The sequence below is a fragment of the Spermophilus citellus genome (genome assembly GCF_964194105.1).
Source record: "Spermophilus citellus genome assembly, chromosome: 2".
Lineage (NCBI taxonomy): Eukaryota > Metazoa > Chordata > Mammalia > Rodentia > Sciuridae > Spermophilus > Spermophilus citellus.
In genome coordinates, this window is record NC_138183.1 from 154,961,435 (window position 1) to 154,980,099 (window position 18,665).

An 18,665-nucleotide genomic window follows, 5' to 3' on the forward strand; every position below is an offset into this window, starting at 1 on the left:
AAATAAATGGATGGAATCAAACTAAAAAGTTCCTTCTCAGCAAAAGAAACAATCTGTGAGGTGAACAGAGAGCCTACATCCTGGGAGCAAATTTTTAGCCCTCACACATCAGCTAGAGCACTAATCTCTAGGATATATAAAGAACTCAACAAGCTAAACACTGAAAAAACAAATAACCCAATCAACAAAAGGGCCAATGACTTAAACAGACATTTCTTAGAAGAGGATATACAATCAATCAATAAATATATGAAAAAAATGCTCATCATCTCTAGCAATCAGATAAATGCAAATTAAAAATACTCTAAGATATCATCTCACTCCAGTCAGAATGGTAACTATTATGAAGACAAACAACAATAAGTGTTGGCAAGGATGTGGGGAAAAAGGTACACTCATACACTGCTGGTGGGACTGCAAATTGGTGCAATTTGGAAAGCAGTATGGAGATTCCTTGGAAATATGGGAATGGAACCATCATTTGACCCAGCTATTCCTCTCCTCAGATAATACCCAAAGGACTTAAAAACAGCATACTACAGGGACACAGCCACATCAATGTTTATAGCAGCACAATTCACAATAGCTAAACTGTGGAGCCAACCTAGATGTCCTTTAGTGGGTGAATGGATAAAGAATCTGTGGCATATATACACAATGGAATTTTACTCATCTTTAAAAAAGAACAAAACCATGGTATTTGCAGGTAAATGGATGGCATTGGAGAAGATAATGCTAAGTGAAGTCAGCCAATCCCCAAAAAAACAAATACCGAATGTTTTCTCTGATATAAAGTGGTTGACTCATAGTGGGTTTGGGAGGGAGAGCATGGGAGAAATAGATGAATTCTAGATAGGGCAGAGGGGTAGAAGGGAAAGATAGAGGGCAGGGGATTAGCAAGGATGGTGGAATATGATGGATATCATTATACAAAGTACATGTATAAGGAAACAGCAGACTTGGATTATGCCTTAGGTTAAATGAACCTAAGAGAAGACTTGAATTGGGTGTCAACATACTTTATATACAAACAGAGATACAAAAATTGTGAGATATATATATATATATATATATAGAGAGAGAGAGAGAGAGAGAGAGAGAGAGAGAGAGAATTGTAATGAAAAAAAATAGTGTTACCTTAGATTAGGTAGAGGGATGTGAAAGGAGAGGAAGGCAGGCAGGGGATGTGGGTATAAGAAAGATAGTAGAATGAAACAGACATTATTAATTATACCCCATCTATGTATGATATATCAAAGTATATAAGTGCATTCTACTGTCATGTATAACTAATTAAAACAAATATAAAAAATAAAACAACCAGAAAACAATGAACAAAATAGCAACAGTAAGTCATGACTTGCCAAAAATTACTTTATATTAAGTGGATTAAATTCTCCAGTCAAAACATAGGGTGGTTGATAGATTATTTTTTTAACTAAGCTGAATGCTACATATAAGAGGCCCACTAACAGCTTTAAGAACACACATAGACTGAAAGACATGGAAAAAGATATCCCATGTAAATAGAATTCAAAAGAGAGCATACATGAGATGAAATATATTGTCTATAAGCAAAACTGTCAGAAGAGACAAAGAAGATCCTCAAATAATGAAAAATGAGTTAATCTGTCAAAAGGATAAAACAATTTAAAATATACATATGCCCCCCAAATCAGAGCACCCAATTATATAAAGCAAATATTTACAGAATTGAAGGGAGAAATAGGCAACAGTACAATAATAAGAAGAAGCTTCAATATCTCCCTCCTTGACCATGGATAGATCATCTCAACAGAAAATTAACAAGGAAACAGCAGACTTGGATTACGCCTTAGGTTAAATGAACCTAAGAGAAATATACAGAACATTCCATTCCATAGCAGCAGAATGCATATTCTTTGCAAGCACGCAGGGAAAATAATCCAGGCTAGATTATACATTTGGCCACAAAACAAATCTTAAGCTTAAGCAGACCGAAACCATATAAAGCACCTTTTCCAACTACATTTGGTATAAAACAAGAAATCAGTAACAGGACAGAAACTGGAAAATCCACAAATACGTGGAAGTTAAGCAACATGCTCCAGAACAAGCAATGAGTCAAAGAAGAAATTGAAAGGAAAATCAATAATACTTTGAGATAAACAAATATTAAAATAGAAAATATTTTTTACGATTTTTATCTGGAATGTCCCCCCAAATCTCATGGTTTGAAAGGCTGGTCCCCAGTGCAGCAAAGTTCAGAGGTGTGGTTTAGGCAATGACGGGATTCTGAAAGCTCTGGCCTCATTTGTTTAATTGACAGATTAACCCACCAATAGCTGTATGAACTCCTGGAAGGTGGCACCTCCTTGGAGGAAGAGGGTCACTGTGTTTGTGTGAGCATGTGGCAGGGGCTGCCCTGGAAGGGTTTTTCTTTTCCCTGGCTCGTCTTTCTGTTTTCTGGCTGCCATGAGTTGATAGCTTTCCTCTGTCATGCCCTTCCTCCATGATTTTTCTGCATTAAGCCCAGCTGACTATGCACTGAACCTCTGAAACAACATGTCTTTCCTTGTCCAAGTTGTTCTTGTCAGGTATTTTGGTCATAGAGATGAAAAACTAACTAAGACGATACCAAAATTTATGCAATGCAGCAAAAATCTGCTCAAAGAGTAAAGTTTATAGCAATAAACCCCTACATGAAAAAAAAGACGATGCTAAATAAACCCAATGTCACCTCTAAACTGACGAGCAAAATAAGAACAAACAGGCCTAAAGTTAACAAAGAAAGGAAATCCCAAAGATCAGAGCAATAATAAATGAAATAGAAATTAGAAAAACAATAGAAATAAAATACAAAACTGAAGTTGGTTTTTCAAAAAGATACAAAATTAATACATCCACAGCTAGACTAAGAAAAGAGACTCAAATAAGTAAAATCAGACATGAAAGAGAAGACATTACAACTAATGGCAGAGAAATACCAAGCACCGTAAGAGACTACTATGAACCACCACACACCAACAAATTAGAAAATCCTAGAAGATATAGATAAATTTGGGGAAACATACAACTTAATTCAAAATAAGTCATGAAGATATAGGAAATATGAGCAGGAGATTGATCAGTGTTAAAAAGTCTCCTTCAAGAAAGTAAAAATAAAATAAAATTTGAAACAGCCCAGAACCTGATGGCTTCACTGCTGAACTCTAGAAAGCATTTAATGAAGAACTAATATCAACCCTTCTCAAGCTCTTCCAAAAAATTGAAGGGAAAGAAACACTTTCAAACTCATGAGGTTAGCATTACCCTTATATCAAAGTTAGGCAAGGACATGATAAGAAAAGAAAACCTCAACATTCCTGATGAGCATAGATGTAAATAGCCTCAACAGAATATTAGCAAGCCAAATTTAACAGTGCATTAAAAGGATCAAGCACAATGATCAAGTGGAATTTATCCCTGACATGTAAATGTGGTCCAACACAAAAAAATCAATTAATTAATAGGATTTGCCACATTAACAGAATGAATGACAAAAAAATGTAGGATTGTCTTAATTGGTCCTCAAAATGTATATGACAAAATTCAACATCCTTTCATGATGAACCCTCAACAAATTAAGTATAGAGGGAATATACCTCAATATAATAAAGGACAATATGACAAGCCCACAGGTGACCTCAGACTTAAAGCATAAAGCTGAAAGCCTTTTCTCTCAGATCAGGAACGGAAGATGATCACTCTTACCACATCTATCCAACATAGTACTAGAAGTCTTAGCCAGAACAATTAGGTAAGAAAAATAAAAGACATTCAAATTAGGAAAGAAGTACATTGCCTCTAATTACAGATGACATGATCTTATATACAGAAAACCCGTAAAAGTCCATCAGCCTGGGGGGAAATGGTGCAAACTTGTAATCCCAACAACTCTAGAGGCTGAAGCGGGAGGATCAAAAGTTCAAGACTAGCCTCATCAACTTAGCAAGGCCCTAAACAAAAAAAGAAAAAAAAAGATAAAAAATCCACCTGAAACTATTGGAACTATTAAATAAATTCAGTGAAGTTGCAGAGTACAAAATCAGTTACAAAAATCAGTTGCGTTTCTATATACTAACAACTATCAAATAGAATTAAAAACTTAGGAATAAATTTAGCCAAGTAGGTGAGAAATTGATACATTAAAAATTGTAAGGCATTGATGAGAAAGAAATTAGAACTGACCAAATAAATGGAAACCAAAAATGGTCTCAAGATTCAATGCAATCCACAATGATAATTCCAGTTGCATTTTTCACAGACTTTAAAATATAGTCCTAAAATTCGTAGGAAGCCACAAAAAACCCCCAAACAGCTAAAGTACTCTCTTGAACAAGAACAAAGTTGGAGGCACTACATTTTCTGCTTTTGAATTATATAACAAAGCTATAGTATCAAAACACTATGGAACTGGCATAAAAACAGACACATAGAGAAAAAATGGAATAGTAGAAAGCCCAGATATGCATATATGGTCAACTAATCTGCTACAAAGTTACCACAGATATACAATAGAGAAAAAAACAGTTCAGTCTTCAATAAATGATGCTGGAAAAAAACTTTATATTCACATGCAAAACAAAATGAAATTGGATCCTTATCCTACACCACATACAAAGATCAACTCAGAGTGGGTTAAAAACTTCAAAGATCAGACCAGATGCCAAAAAACTTCTAGGAGAAAACCTAGGGAGAAGGCTCTCCATGACATTGATGTCAGTAATGATTTTTTTAGGTATGATATCAAGAGCACAGACAGCAAAAGAATAACAAACAAGTGGGACTACATAAAACTAAAAGGTTTCTATATGAGGAAACAGCAAGAACAACAACAACAAAAATAAACCAAAGAATGGGAGAAAATATTTGCAAACCACATATCTCATAAAGGATTAACACCCGAAATATGTATGAAACTTAACAACTCAATGATGAAAAAACAAATAATCTGATGATAAATGGACAAAAGACCAGGGTAGACATGCAATAACCAACAAGTGTATGAAAAGATGCTCAACCTTCTTAATCATCAGGTAATTTTAAATCAAAACCATATAAGATATCACCTCACACCTATAAGGATGGTTAACATCAAAAAGTTTAGATAACAAATGTTGGTGAGGATATGGAAAATGGGAACCCTTACACATTGTTGGTGAAAATGTAATGTACTACAGCCATTATGGAGAACAATATGAAACTTCCTCAAAAAAGTAAAAACAGGACTACCCTATGATCCAGCAATCCCACTTCTGGATGTATAATCTAAAGGAAATTTAATCAGTATGTCAAAGAGACATCTCCCATGTTCATCAATCCATATGTCACAATAATAGGCTAAGATGTAGAAGTAATTCAAGTCCAAGAATGGATAAAGAGAATGTTTTATCTACACTGTGTCCTACAATTCAGTTTGTATCAATAATAAAAACAATATGCAGGGATTTACTTTCTAGTTCTCCAATGCCCATTCTGAAGCCACTTGTGCAGCTCCAAGCTGGTGAGATGTCTGCCTTGCAGAATCAAGCTCATCCCTGATCTCAACTGAGGCATACTGGGAATCAGGAAGCCAAAGGTTTCTTTGTACACCATGTTTCCAATATATTTTTTTCAGTGTAAAAGATAGGATCTTTTGACCTCTAACCTTGTGATTACTTTTTTCCCTTTTTCTTGGTTTAGAATTTTAGAGGAAAATGCAATTAGAAATTCCTAGTGATTTATAGAAACCCTCAATCCCCAAACTTCTGTCCAAGATTCACTGTTCAATAGATGTATATGACCATGAATTGGTGATTCAATCTGTCCAAGTTTGTATTACCATCCACAAAATAGGAATAATAGCAGAAACTGATTCCAGAATTGTTTAGCACTAACCTAAGAAAAGTGTAGAGAAAAGTGACTGGCACACTGTAAGAACTCAAAAACTGTTGGCTATAATATTTATGATTGCATACTTTAACTTTTTATGCCTTATAAAATTATAATTTTAATCTTTGCTGAAGAAATTTATTGTTCTCTTTTCTTTAAACCATTCTTTCAGCACTGACATCAGTTAATGGCCTAAACTCATCTCCACCCCAATCTCTGTGGAGAAGGATTTGAGGCATTAGCTGATATTGGTGAAGATGGCTTTGAGCATTAGCTGATGTTGGTAGAGATAAGATTGGAGTATTACTGATATCAGTGGAGATGAGTTTGGGGCATTAGCTGATATCAGTTCTGAAAGAACTGGTTTAAAAGGAAAACATAGCACGAAAATTCTAGGGCAAAGATCAAAATTGGACTATTGTCAGGACATAGAAAATAAGAGAAATCCAATTGTATAAAGGAAGAAACAAGTTTTACAATGTGTGTGTTCTAAGAAGGAGTGTAAGAGTCAGGTAAATCAATACCTTGCAAATTGCTAGCACTCAGTGGTGGCAGGTTATCACTTCCAGAGAAAGGAGGCAGAAAGCAGGTTTTAGAAGCACCCTTTGCAGGACCACCAATAACTGGCTGATGGTGCCTATGGGAGACTCCTCAGCTATGGACCCAAGAGACAGGTCTTTGTAACAAAGGTCTATGGAGAGGGTGCTATGCTTAAATCCTTGTAGTGGGTAATCACCCCAGACGTCTGCTGTAAGTTTAAGTTGGAAGTTTTGTGCACTATTATGGGAAAGCATTTGGCATATAGATGACAGTGAAGATGATGATAAGTGACAATATCATATCATATTTATTGATTTCTATGTATCAAGGTAAGCAATGCACATTCATTATCTCATTTCATCTTAACGACAACGCTATGAGATGAACACAATTTTAACTCCCCATTTTGCAGCTGAGAAAAAACTGCTCAGAGAGGTTAAATCATTCACCCAGCTAGTAACTTCTAGATATGTGATGCAAACTTGGCTTATCTGAGAAAAGAATTTTAGATAAGATATCAGAAATTTTTCTGTAAAAATATGCTGGGAGAGGGGTTGGGGCTGTAGCTCAGTGGCAGAGTGCTTGCCTAGCATGTGTGAGGCACTGGGTTTGATCCTTAGCACTGCATAAAAATAAAAAAAAAAAATAAAGGCATACTGTCCATCTAAAACTACAAAAAATTTTTTGCAAAAAGACAGTTGTAGAGACCATCAGTAAGTAGATTTTAAAAGATTTCAACAACAGAGAAAAAAGATAAATCTTGATGGTTTTAGAAATGTGGGTTTGATTTGAGGCTCATTTGTAGAAGATTATTTTGAACATGCAGAAAAATTAAAGTTATACCTGCTTTTAGAAATACTAGAAAAAAGTCTCAAAGCACCACAAGGAAGAAGAAGAAATGTTCAATGGTTATTAATAACTTCCTATGAGGGACATGTGCTTTGTTTCCCTGGAGCATGTATGCAAGAGAAATTGGAGAATCAACTGAGCTTACCAAACCTACTCATTTATGAGAGTACAAATAACATATCCAGGAGAGATGTAAGGAAATGAGAGGTTATGCCAGCCTTTATTATTCCCTATTGACAGCAATAGCTTTGAAGAAAACAGTATATAGGGAAGGGAATTATTAGTCACATACTGGCATTGGCAAAGCTCTTAGTTCTCTGAACCGTGACCAATGGCAGAACAATGAGCACCTGTGGAGGGATGAAAAAGCAACTAAACGGCTATAATCTAAAGCAGTGTGTTATTGAATAATCTTTGCCCTAAAATTTTCTCATTACATAAATAAGCACTATTGGTAAGACACATTGTCTAATAAATAAAGATACATAGTAGAATTCTAAAATTATAAGAAGGTACTACATCACATTTGTATCAGCTTAAAAGATATATAAATGGATGATTTTTTTTTCAGACAAAATACAAATAACCAAAATTACCAAGATATAGAAAACCTGAAAAGACTATACCCACAGAAGAAATAGCATAGGTTGTTAAAACTTTATTTTAAACTCTGGACCAGAGCACTTCTTTTGTTAAGATAAGTTCTGCCAAACTTAAAATACAACCGCAATAAAAGTTGGAAAATGAATTAAACACAAACACCTGCCTCCACTTCCTGACTTAAATTCTTAGAAATGTAAGAAAAGACACTGTTGAAAGAAAGAAATTTATAAAAAGTACCATAAAGCAAAATTGTGTGCCAGTGATTGTGAGGAATCCATGTGAGAAAGAATATGCACATGGAGTTGGATTAACAGAAGAAATGTCGTCTAAAACATATGAGAAGACTGTCAGGAAAAGTAGCAGTGGCTCTGGATGTACAGAGTTAGAGGTCTGGGTGTAGGGTGTTGAGAAAGACAAAACATCTGGGTGAGATATTAGATAAACGCATTTTGAATGTCCAGTGGGTGGACCCGATGGGACTATATATAACATGCTATATCCACTTATATCCGGGAGCAGCGAACAGAACAATGACTTTGAGGCTAATATTATGAATGAAGGTGTCAGGGAAGAAAAGGAAGTCCAATGTATCAAAATATTTACAAAATGCAGGAAGAAGCAGAATACCTATGCCCCCTAAAATAACTGGTATTACATACCTCCTTGAAGCAGATCTAGGATTCCAGTCCCCACAATCATGTAAGGTAGAATTGTCCCCTCCCCTCAAACAAAGTATTTATTAAAAGTAGAATGGGAAAACTCATGTAAAGGAATACAAAAACAAGAAACACCTAACATTATGGAAATTCATTGCCAAAAAACAAACAAACAAACAAACAAACAAACAAACAGAAATGAACTCCACAAACAGAATACTAAAGAAAATAGGCAAATTCACAAACAGAACAATTATGGAGAATAAGTTAAAGTAATATCCTCAGAGGACTCAATAGAATACATATCAATTAAATAAGCACAGGCTAAAAAACAAGGAACTAGGAAATTTTGCTGTACAATTGCTGTAAGAGCCTAACTTATGAGTTTGAGAGTTCACCATTTGTGTCAGTGGACGAATGAGTGAATTAATCAGCTCAAGATTTCTCCCAGAACACAGAGTAAAAGTACTGTTAGAGAATATGAAAGGTAAATTAAATGGGAGGGAAAAATTAATCTAGATATTTTGAAGTGTATCCAATAGGAAAATCATAAAAAGAAAGCAGGTTTTTTTTTAATTGTAAAAGAATATTTCCAAGAACACAAGAATGACAAGTCTTAAGATCAAATAGGTGCACTGAACACTGATTGGGATAAATCAAAATTATCATGCATTGTGTGTTCATTAATTTTTCAGCATAGTGAATAATACCCCAGATAAACAACTCAAAAGAGGGAGGGTTTATTTGGCTTATGGTTTCAGAGGTTTCTCATGGTCACTTGGACCTGTGGCTTGTGGTGAGGGATGGTGGGAAGTATGTGGTGGAGGAAGCTGCTCACCTCATGACATCTGGAAAGTGGAAGAGAGAAGAGGGACCAGGTCACAATATCCCACTGAAGGGCATGTCCCCCATGACCTGGCTTCCTTCCACTAGGCCCCACAGGCTAGTGACCAAGTTTTGAGCTTGTGTACCTTTAGGGGGTATTTAAGATCTAAACACTTGGTACCTAAACATAAAATTTCAAAACACTGATGTTATAGGTTGCATTCCCAAAACAGCAAATTCAAAATCTGAGATATGCAAGTAAAGGTTCAATGGGGGAAAGCTCTCAGGACCAGCACTGTGAGAGGGCAAAGGAAGCAGGATCAGCAGAAGGAGAAGATTAACAATGATACAATGCAAGAGTGGCCTTAGCTGATATCATAGGAGTTTGGAAATTTGTACATGGTCCTTCAGTGATTTATGACATTTTAACAAAATTCTAGGAAAGACAAAACTCTGGTATCAGAAAATAGATTTTTGTTGCAAGGAAGACATTGACAGTGAGGAGGACAAGGGAGCCTTTTTACATTATTTAAATTGTCCTCTATTAAGATTATTGCTGATGCATTTGTCAAAATGCATTTAATCACATACTTTAGCTTTGTAAATTTTATTGTATAAAAACTGAAACCAAATAAAGTTTATTTGAAAAGGAAGATGAGTTCTAAAAAAATAAAAATTAAAAGAACATTGGAGGGTCAATCTGGGAGACTCATTCAATTAATGAGCATTTCAGAAAACAAGGTGGTCCAATCCCAACATGAGGTATGCAGTTAGCTTAGAGCAGATTGGCAAATTATGCCACAGATCCACATGCAGTTATGGTAAATAATACAAAGAGATTCTATGTACCCTTTATCCAGTTGTTCCCAATTTGACAGTATTTCACAGAACTACAGTGCAGTTTCACAGCAAGAATATTGACGTGGACGCACCATCAATCTTACTCCAGCATACGCAGTTTCACTTGTACTTATTTGTATGTGTATTTAATTCTATAAGGTTTTATTATATGTGCTAGTTTGTGTATCCACTACTAAAATCTCTGGTATGTTATCCATTTTAATAATTTTTGTTATTTCCAGGAAGTTACATATGTGAAACTATACTGTATGTAATCTTTTAGGATTGGCTTTTCTTACTCTGCATTATTCCCTTGAAATTCACCCAAGTTGCTGTGTGTACCAATTGCTTGTTTCTTTCTGTTGTTGAGTAGTATTCCATGGTAAAGTTGTACCACAATGTGCTTGGCCCTTATCCTATTGAAAGACATCTGGATTGCTTATGGTTTGGGTCATTACCAACAAACCTGCTATAAACTATTGTTGCAGACCATGGACAGTGTGTGTGTGTATGTGTGTGAACTATTAGCATGAGTACATGAGTAGGCTGAACTGATGTTGTCTGTCTGTTTGGCCTGGTGACATATGTGTCCTTTTTGCTCGCTCTGCCTATGATCCCACACAGTACCTAAGATGGGTGTGGCCTTCCAAGATGTCAGTCAATCTGCTGACTGCAAGACATCATGAAGCGAGACTCAACCTCCTGAAACCTGACCCCCCTCATTGGGGTGGAACTTTCTAGAGTGTCTTCCAGTCAATTAAAAGGGGCTTCAGAATGTCCTCCTCCTCTTTCTTTCTACTTCCCTATGAGAGCTGGAGCAGAGGAGCATTCACTGAAAAATCCCAAGAAAAAGGTGTTTATTTATTTATTTATTTTTTTCTGTCTCAATGTGGTTATTTCTGCCAACCCAAATTCATCTGGAGTGACCCTGAATGACTTAGATACGTGCAGGTTTCTGTACATGTTTTCATTTTTGTGAGACAAACACCTCAGCACATAATATAATTGCTGATTTAACTTCATATTTAGTTTTATAAGAAGCAGTAAAACTGCTTTCCAAAGGGGAGGGAGGGGAGGGAGGATGTGTGGGGGAGGAAAAGATAGTAGAATGAGAAGGACATCATTACCCTAGGTACATGTATAACTACATATATGGTGCAACACTACATGAGGGACAAGCAGAAAAATGAAAAGTTGTGCTGAAATTGTGTACAATGAATCAAAAATGCATTCTACTGTCGTATACCTAATTAGAATAAATTAATTAATTAAAGTAAAATAAACTGCTTTCCTGTATCAGAAGTGTATAAGTGGTCCAGTTTCTTCACATCCTCAATCTTTGTCAGGATTTAGTATATTCTCTCTCTCTCTCTCTCTCTCTCTCTCTCTCTCTCTCTGAGTTTAGAGTCTCTGAGAGTTCATAGTCTCTGAGAGAGAGAGAGAGAGAGAGAGAGAGAGAGAGAGAGAGAGAGAATGCATGCTTAAAGAAAACAGCTAAAATAGAGTAGCTAAAGAGATTAGCTAACATATATCAGAGAATAACATATATATAAAGAGAATAGCATATTCATATGTATATGTATATGCTATTCAGATAGGCATGTAGTAATATATCCTTTTGGTTCTAATTTGAATTGCCCTGAAGGCCAATTAAATATCTATTCATGTGCTTATTTACCATCTGCATATCCTCCTTAGTGAAACATCTATTCATTTCCCTTGGTAATTTCTAATTGGATTGCTTTTTTTTGTCACTCTTGAGTTTTGAGAGATCTCTATATATTCCAGATACTAGTGCTTTGTTGGATATGTGCTTCTTAAATTTTTTCTCCCAGCATGCTGCTTGTCTTTTAATTCTCTTAATAGGGTCTTTGACAAAGTAAAAGTTTTTAATTTTGATAAAGTCCCATTCATCATTTTTTCCTCTAATCATCATGATTTTGGTGTTAAATCTAAGAGCCTTAAATCTTCAAATTTTTTCTTTGGTTTTATTTTTATACTTTTGAAGCCCATGACCCCTTTCAGTACATTTTTGTACAAGTTGTAAAGTTTAGGTCAAGGGTCTTTCTTTTTATTTTTGACTATCAATATTCAATATTTTAATCACCATTGTTTCATTTGTTAAAAATGATAAGCTTTCTCTATTTAATTGTTTTTCTACCTTTATTGAAAATTAGTTGGGCATATCAATGTGAGTCTATTTCTTGGTTCTTTACTCTATCCCAGTGTTCTATGTCTTTCTCCAACCATCTTCCTTTTTTCACTGGATTTTATTTAGATAAAGTTTCATTTTAGTATAGCCAGTCTAAAATGTATATATTGATTATAGCTGCTTTTACACTATGAAGGAAGAATTGAGTAGTAATATATCCTATAAAACCTAAAATATTTGCTATCTTGTTATTTACAGAAAAGTTCATTGATCACTGTTTAAAAAAAAAAAGTTGCTCCAAATTGGAGGGAGAAGGTGTAAGTTTTCAGGGATCTCCAGAAAAGAAAATGGTCATAATAGTTTAACTGATGTGTTTGTGTATATTAAAAAGAGTTTTGTAGTTTTAACATTGAATTTAGAGAATAATTTAATATAGGTACATAGACAGTTAATCAAAAAACCAAAAGATAATTATTAATGCTAACAAAAATTTTATGAAAAATAAAAATCAAATCACTGTATTCCACCTTGCATTTCATCCACAAGATATATTAATATAATCCTATTGTGGAAAGCAAAAATGATGCTTACCTTCTTCCAGTGATATTTCACGTTAATCTCCAGAATCTGTGGTATTTACCCTACATAGCATAAGGACTTTGCAGATGGGACTGAGTCTTGAGATGGGATATTATCCTGGTAAGACCAATGTTATCTCAAGGGTTCTTCTAAGAGATGCAGTAAACTTAGAGGAAGAGGAGATGTGCAACTGCACTGAATGTCAGGAGGCATTTGAGGAGGCTGCTCTGTCAGTTTTAAACATGGAGGAAGGAGTCATGAACCCAGGAAATCAGGCGGTCTTTAGAAGCTGGAAAAGGCAAAGAAGTGGAATTTCCATCTTTTGTGAAAGGTTAGGCCTAATACCCAGTAAAGCCATTGGGGCAGGACCATTCGGTGGAGCTTTGAGGCTGTGACTCCTTCCCTTGGGGAGAAGCACAACATGAGCGAGGCCATGGCATGGGCAGAACCCATGTGGAGTGACTCCATGTGGGAGTGACATGGCCATCCCAGGTAGATTATTCTTGAGGTTCAAGTTCTCTTTCAGTTTGTCTGCTAGTTTTGGACTTTCTTGATATTCATTACCATAATTAAATAAGCAAGCCCTAGTAACATTCTTGGTTTTTATTTGTGTTTATTTTGGTGAGAAATAGATATTTACTCTAGACATTCATGTCTAAATAAAAAATTAAAAGTACATATATTAGTCTGTTTGTACTGTTAATTTTTTAAAATGCCGTAGTCTGGGTAGTTTAAACAATAGACAGTTTTTTCTTATCATTCTGGAAGACCAAAGTACTTGCTTTTGTCTTTTGACTCCTGCAGATCCAGTGTGTGCAGAGGCCGTATTTTTGCTATGTCCTCCCATGGTATAAACCCTCTCTGGGGTTTCTTTTATGAGGACATTTAATCACCTCCCAAATGCTCCACCTCTAAATATCACCAGCTTCCAAATTTTGGGGGGAAATAAGCATTCACTCTTTAACATATGTTAACATTTTAGGGGTTACTGTAGAAAAATAAATAGTATGTGTATCTTTTAATTTACAAAAGTAGTTTATACATTTAGTATGTCTAAGTGTGTTTCTGTTGGGTTAAACCTCTCTCATGTAACAACTATAAACTCTGAGGCAGGAGAGAACTACTCATACTTATGGGAGAGAATCCAAAAGTAAGCAGATTCTGGAGGGAATTGACATCTGAAATAAGGGAGCAGCATTGGGTTAGTTTCCTATTTTATGGCATTGAACCTGAAGCAAAAAAAAAATATACATACACTGTGCTATGCAAGACATCTAAAATTACTGTAATAAATTTTCCATCATTATGACTCTTCCAGAAGGAGAAGAGAGAAAATAAAGGAAAAAAAAATTTTAAAGAATGCATACCCCCAAACATCCTAAACTTAAGAAAGACATAAAATTATGGTTTCAAGAATTTCAAAGAGCACCTGGCAGGATAAATTTGAAGAGAGTTTTCGAAGAACATCACAGTCAAACTACTGAAAAATAGATAAAGAAAATCTTTCTCCATATTTTTAAATTGGTGCATTATTGTTGTACATATGATAGGATTTGTTACGTACATGCACAGAATATAACAATATAATTTGGCCAATATTATTCCCCAGTATTTACCCTTTCCTTCCTCTTGTCCCTCATCCTGGTCCCTTTCCTATACTCTACTGATTTACCTTGGATTTTCATGAGATTCACCTCATACTCTGTCCAAATACCTTCTTTCCCTTTTTCTTCTCTAGCTTCCATATATGACAGAAAACATGGCCCTTGACCTTCCAAGTTTAACTTATTTTGCTTAATATAATGTTCTCAAATTCCATCCATTTTTCTTTAAAGGTCAAGATTTCAGTTTTTTTTAACTGAAAAAAATCTCCATTGGTTATATATAACACATTTTAAAATCCATTAATCTACTTATGGACACTAGGCTGGTTCCATAGTTTGGCTATTGTGAATTGCTACAGACATGCATATATTGCTATAGTATGATAACTTTAATTCTTAGGACAAAGACCAAGGAGTAGTATAGCTAGGTCATATGGTGGTTCCATGACTAGTCTTTTGAGGAACCTCCATACTGATATCTATAATACTAATTTACAATCCCAACAACAGTGAAAAAATTTTCCTTTTTCTAAACATTCTCTCCAGCACTTATTATTGTTTGTATTCTCAATGTCATGTTAGAAATACTGGGAATCAGGAATCAGATCATACTTGGAAGTAGCTCAGCAAGGCAAATATTTTACTTCTGCAGAGGGTGTGCTGCCAAACAAAGAGTGGCAAGCAAGCACACCTGGGTGGGCAGCTAGCCTATTTTTATCCCTAACAGCACTGCTCCTTGCTCTGATAGGAGGAACTCAGGGTTATGTGATTGACTAATTGGGTTACTTAAAGAAATATACCTTCAGTTGGTCTCACCTCTCTTTGTTTTCTTGTAGTGGGAATGTCTTCTTGGGGTGAATGCATTCTAACACATATGCAGCTCATACTTCTTTACCTAAGCTACTATATTTTAACAGAGAGATTTCTACCTCTGTTGGTTAGACTGACCCCTTATCCCACCTCCTGTTTGTCAAGGGGCTGTTCAAATGCATGGACTTAGGATCTGCCACATCCATAGGCTATGGTGCTATTGTGTAACTTTCCATTCTGCTCTATTCTCCCTCTGGCTACCTTTCTTAAATACCAATTTTTGCATTGAAGGCTAACTACTAAAATTGACCACTGGACTTTCTATTTCTCATACCTGCCATTTTGACAGGAATGAGATAAAATTTTAGTGTAGTTTTGATTTGCATTTTCCTAATTGCTAATTATTTTGAACGTTTTTCATATATTTTTTGGCCATTGTATTTTTTCTTTTGAGAAGTGTCTATTTAGATTAGTTGCCTTTTTATTAATTGGATTATTTGATTTTTGTGTGTGTCTGTGTTAAGTTTTTTGAGTTTTTCATATATTCTGGAGATAATCCCATGTCTGAAGAGTAGTTAGTAAAGTTTTTCTCCCTTTCTGTAGGTTCTCAAAGAGACTTTCTTAAAGATATTCTTTAAAACCCTTAAAAGGAGCCAGAGCCAGAAAAGACTGACATTTTACACAAAAAGTGAGCAATGATTCAAATGACAGCTAACTCTTTTTGGAAATAATAGAAACTAGAAAACAGAAGAACAATATCTTTAATGTACTTATGAAAATCAACTGTCAATACAATTTTATATCCATCAAGAATGAAGGTAAAATTAAGCATTTTCAGAGAAAATAAATTAAGAGAATTTATTGTCAGTGGATCCACATTGCAAGACACACTTTATTGTGACTTTTATTGTTACAGTTTCTTTCTAATTTGATCTTGAGTTCTCTTTGTCTAGCGTGGCCATTAATCAGGAAAGACACTTGATAGGAGAGCCTGACTAGGGGGAAAGAGGTTCGGGTGTGTGTGTTATGTGAGACACAATGAAGAGGTGAAAGCAAATGCATGAAACTGAAAAAATGAGTGACAGTTCCCAGAGAGGCTAGGGGTACTGATGAGAGGACAACAAAAAGTCCACAGGCATCAGGGAGCTCAATCAGAGGGTGGGAAATGAAAGACAGGGACTGTGTTTTTGTTCAATTAAGGTCCCTGGTCAATATCCCTGAGGTCTTCCTATGGAGGTTGTGGATTGGCTAGTTTAATGAAAACATTTATGATGGGGAGACTTATTTACATGACTGGTGTTTACCATTAAATGTTATCATGGTCAGTGGCTGTGGGAATGCTGGGTTTTGGGGTCAGTGAGGTAAGGAACAAATAGGCTGTATCACCAAGAACCACACACTAAGTGTTGTGGCTTCTAACACTGGATTTCCAACAATTTATATAAATCCTAAAAGTGGATGCCAAGGAAGCAACTGTATTAAAAAAAATCATGACATGCTTGTTAACAAGCTCTCCATGTGATTTTATAACATACTAACATTTGCAGAATAAAAATGGGAATTTAGCTGGGCATGATGGAGTGTGCCTATCCCAGTGGCTCAGGAGGCTGAGGTAGGAGGATGGCAGGTTTAAGACCAGTCTCAGCAACTTAGCGAGGGCCTAAGAAACTTAATAAGAACCTGTCTCAAAATAATATATAAAAAGGGCTGGGGATGTGACTCAGTGGTTGAGCACCCTTGGGTTCAATGCCCCAAACCAAAGGAAAAATAAAGAAATTTAGTGGCACATACAAGCTTAATATAGACATCATTGCTGCCTGTGTTAACGCTAAGTTTTATGACTGCCTACTAAGGAAGTTGGCTCACTGAGCTAAACCTCAGAGAGTGTTAGTGTGGGCAACATACTTTTATAAACCATTAACATAAACAATGCTGCTACTGGGTTCAAACGCAAAAGCATGGTAGAGTGCTTTAGAGACACTCTTCTCCTAGCCTCTATGTGAAATCCATCACTGTCGTGGTGCCTTGAGAATCATTAGCATTGTTAGCATCTGAAGTTACAGTTCTGAAGGCAGTATTACTTAGTAAAATAAAGCTACTACCATGGAAGCCACTACCACAGTCCTACCAATAGCTTCACAAGCATTGCTGGTCCAACAGTTATAAACCAAAGGACAGGGATGGAAGAGGCAGACATATAAAGCCAACAGGTGGGTTCCTAGGCACTTATGTGAGGATGATCACAAACATCCAGGAAGACTTTTCCCTAAGAGAAAAGTTCAATGGAGGATTGTAAAGTTTCTGCTTGACTGAATAGACTCAAAATCACTTCAAACCTGGCAATAAGGATTTAAAAGTATCATCATGTGGTGTGTCAATCTGACATTTGGGCTTCAAAATTCCTTGTATGACAAAGGACTGATTATGTGGTGGGAAAACAAGCTGTGAGAAAATAATGCAAAGACTGACAGTGTCACTTTTTAATTTTTTTTTATTGGTTGTTCAAAACATTACAAAGCTCATGACATATCATCTTTCATACATTTGATTCAAGTGAGTTATGAACTCCCATTTTTACCCCAAATACAAATTACAGAATCACATCCAGTTACACATTCACAATTTTTACATAATGCCATATTAGGGACTGTTGTATTCTGCTGCCTTTCCTATCCCTTACTATCCCCCCTCCCCTCCCCTCCCATCTTCCCTCTCTACCTCATCTGTTGTTGTTCAGTTCTCTCCCTTGTTTCCCCCCCCTTCCCCTCACAACCTCTTATATGTGATTTCGTACAATGTTGAGGGTTTCCTTCCGTTTCCATGCAATTTCCCTTCTCTCTCCCTTTCCCTCCCACCACTCATCTGTTTAATGTTAATCTTTTCCTCATGCTCTTCCTCCCTGCTCAGTTCTTAGTTGCTCTCCTTAAATCAAAGAAGACATTTGGCATTTGTTTTTTAAGGATTGGCTAGCTTCACTTAGCATAATAAATAGATGCTGACAGTATTCGTTATGAGGCAGAAGTGAATGTGATGTTATCAATGCCAAACCATTAGAGCTCTTTGGCTTCACTCCTCCTTATAGAAACAGGAAAAGAGACTTCCATGCTGCCATTCACTTAGAGACTGGGAAAGAGACTCTAATTGGGAGGCAATCGTGGTGGCATGACCAGCAATGTTGTAGCTAGGACTCAGTTGAGGAATCATACAGACTTGGAAATAAACCTCAGACTACAGGCTTACCCTTCATGTGACCTTGAGGGGTTCTGTTACCTTCTTTGAACTTCTGATTGTTCACCTGTCAAAGGCAGATAGAAA